The 3140-nt window shown below is 36.8% G+C and overlaps 1 non-coding gene across 1 annotated transcript; it reads left to right on the top strand.

Annotated features, from left to right (window-relative positions):
- Positions 1-507: 507 nt before the first annotated feature.
- Positions 508-614, top strand: LOC148803323 (small nucleolar RNA R71). Its single transcript, XR_016081620.1, has one exon. It is a non-coding gene; the product is annotated as a small nucleolar RNA R71 (small nucleolar RNA).
- The last annotated feature ends 2526 nt before the right edge of the window (positions 615-3140 follow it).

The following is a 3140-nucleotide window of genomic DNA, read 5'->3' as shown; positions in this document are numbered from 1 at the left end:
GGGAGCGGCTGTTGTTGGAATCCCATGGGTGTCTTTTGCTAATTATTGTTCCATGAAAAATTTGGGTGATTCCTCCACCCTGGGTTGTATGTGTTTGAGTAGGGGTTGAAATTCGGCCTGCTAGTATGAGAGATAAAATTAGCATTCTCACGTGAAGCAAAAGGACTATCGAATGGACAATCAGAATTAGTATGTCCTATTTGACCACAGAAATCACATGGAATGCTAGATGATGTATTAATTGCTACAATATTAAAAGTATCCAATTTCTTATTCAGATTAGCAAGTTGAGCAGATATGGCTGCAAGGGAATTGATATGGTGTACTCCCCTCTGATTGGTTCGGTCACTACTCCACTGGTAGTTGTTCGACATCATCTCCTCCACTAGGTCATAAGCTTCCTCCGGTGTTTTTCTCATGATTGTGTCACTTGCAGCTGCATCAATAAAGGATCAATTAGAGGGGGTAATACCATTATAAAAAGTCTGAATTTGATGCCAAGTTGGTATCCCATGGTGAGGACACTTCCTAAGCATCTCTTTGAATCGTTCCCATGCTTCATACAAAGATTCCCTCTCAAATTGAGCAAAAGTAGTGATATCATTAATTAATTTTGCTATTTTAGAGGGTGGGAAATACTTAGCCAAGAATTTTTGGGTTACATCATTCCAAGTGGTGATACTTTCTGCAGGGAGTAAGTTAAGCCAATCTTTAGCTCTATCACGCAATAAAAACGGAAATAATCTAAGCCTAATAGCATCATCACTAACTCCATTATGTTTAAATGTATCACATATTTCTAGGAAGTTAATAATGTGTGCATTAGGGTCATCACTTGGCAACCCACTAAACTGGATACTTATCTGAATCATCTGGATGATTGCAGGCTTGATTTCGAAATTACTAGTATGAATTATGGGCTTGCAAATACTGGAAGTCGCCCCATCAATGTTTGGACAGGCATAGTCCAAGAGGGTGCGATTTGCTTCTGCCATCTCTTCTTTAATCTCTATTGCTGGTTCGCCAATATCAACCTCCTCTCTTGTCTTACCTCTATTGGCTCTTTGCAACAAGCGAAGGGTCCTCTCTATTTCAGGATCGAATTCTGCTAGTCCTTCTTGTCTAGTGCGTGCCATGCACTAGTGAATCTGAACACAGCAGAAATTCGGACAAGTAAAATAAAAATAAAAATAGAAACAGAAATAAAAAGTCCAAATTAACCAAGGTTAACAAGTTTTAATATTACTTTAGGATTAAATCCCCGGCAACGGCGCCAAAAACTTGATAGCTATAATTATAACCCTAGCAAGTACACTATTTATCAAGTAGTTTAAAAAAATATCGTTACTACGAAGATTTAACAAAATAAGTTTTAGAACTACAACCTTCCTTAATTATTTGGACAATCAAATTTTAGATTTGAGAATAAGTACTAATGAAAAGCAGAAAAAGGAAACAAGAGCAGAAGTAACTAATACTGAAGTATGTAACGATTGATTGAATTCGCTAGGACTTTTGGTCCGCCTAACCATTCCAATGAATACTAATGTATGACATTACCCAAGATAATTTGTCATTCCCATAAGCTGAAGTCTTTCCGGTTTTATTTAATATTCTCTCTCGAGATATACTAAAACTACTCCTATCAAGTAACCCTTCGATCTCTCAACTAGAGTTCTCAAGATAGAAATGCATTAAGTTCAAGGATAAACTATTATATTCAGATGAATCATGTGTATATACCCATATATACCATTCAATTCACACCATGAATTATGTGGTCAGTTATATGAATTCCTCTCTCGATTCATTCGCATACGCCTAATCAATTAAGAGATGGTCACTCCTAATAGCAGTAAGCAAGATAACTCATAGAGTATATGGAAATCACGATCTTGGATCAATCAGAATAAAAATATATTCATTGATATGATTAGGCTTTCCACAACCCTAGCTACAGATAAATCAATTCATAGTAGAGGAAATAAAGCAAACAAGAGGAAAGAAAGAACTCATGGGGTCGCCCTTGGATTTGAGATATCCTCTTCTCCTTGCCGCTACCTCCTTCTTGCAGTCTTCTCGCTTTCTTGACTGATTGCTCCTCTCCTTCTTGATACCTCTCTAGTCCGCCCCCTATCCCTTTATATAGCTTAAAGGGGAAGGGGTGGTCTCCTACTCTTTCTTGAAGTTGATCTTTCAAAAATAGAAAGTCCTAGTCTAATCCTACTCTTACCTCTTTATCTAATGAACTCAATCTCTTTATCTTTCTGGGATTACATCATAAATTTAGATCTGATAAGACTCTTCTTAGTTTCTTGTTCTTGGATTCCTATCAGGCCTCCTCTGCGAATTGGGCTGCTGCTAGGCTTTTCTGCAAGTTGGGCTTCAGCTGCGGATTGGGCCTTCTTACGAATTTGCCCCGACTTCGGGCCCAGATTTGACTTTGATGCAGGCTGAATCTGTGAAATCCCAAAACATGAATGTTGTGGCTTTTTCTCTTATCTTTTCAGTGAGTCTTGAATCAGCCCAATCGGATCTTGGATACGCGAGTGAGGCCCAGATTACTGAACAGTGCCGAAACTATGAAAAATCATCTGATTTGCCTTTTTTTTCTCCTGATGCCTTATTTCATGCCCTGAACCGAAATAAAAGAAATATGAGTCCAATTAAATACTAATTTAGTATAGAAGACAGAATATTTGGGGATAAAAATATAATAACTTTTATTCTCATCAAATAGTCCTGGTGCTTCCAATTAAATCATTGCAAGTTCAGTCATTGATTGCCTTTGCTTTTATTTCTTTTCTTTTTTTTTCTATCTTTAATTTTCAGTAGTTACTATTGTTAAATCCAAAATTTGGTTGTCCAAATAATTAAGGGAAGATATAGTTCTAGTACTTATTTTGTTAAATCCTCGAGGGAATGATATCTTTATACTACTTGATAACTAGTGCACTTGCTAGGGTTATATAATTATAGCTATCATGTACCTTCCTCGCCACCTATCTTATGGTGTAACAAAACATTGCTGCTAATTATCTTGATATGCACCTTGTTTTTCACACATGTACCAAATATGTGGAATATCACTTCCACTTTATTCATTATCTGGTACTTTAGAGGTGACTCATTCTTTGTCA

The sequence above is a fragment of the Nelumbo nucifera genome, chromosome 1 (assembly GCF_055504915.1).
Source record: "Nelumbo nucifera cultivar China Antique chromosome 1, China Antique-T2T, whole genome shotgun sequence".
Lineage (NCBI taxonomy): Eukaryota > Viridiplantae > Streptophyta > Magnoliopsida > Proteales > Nelumbonaceae > Nelumbo > Nelumbo nucifera.
This window is presented reverse-complemented; position numbering and strand designations above follow the sequence as displayed.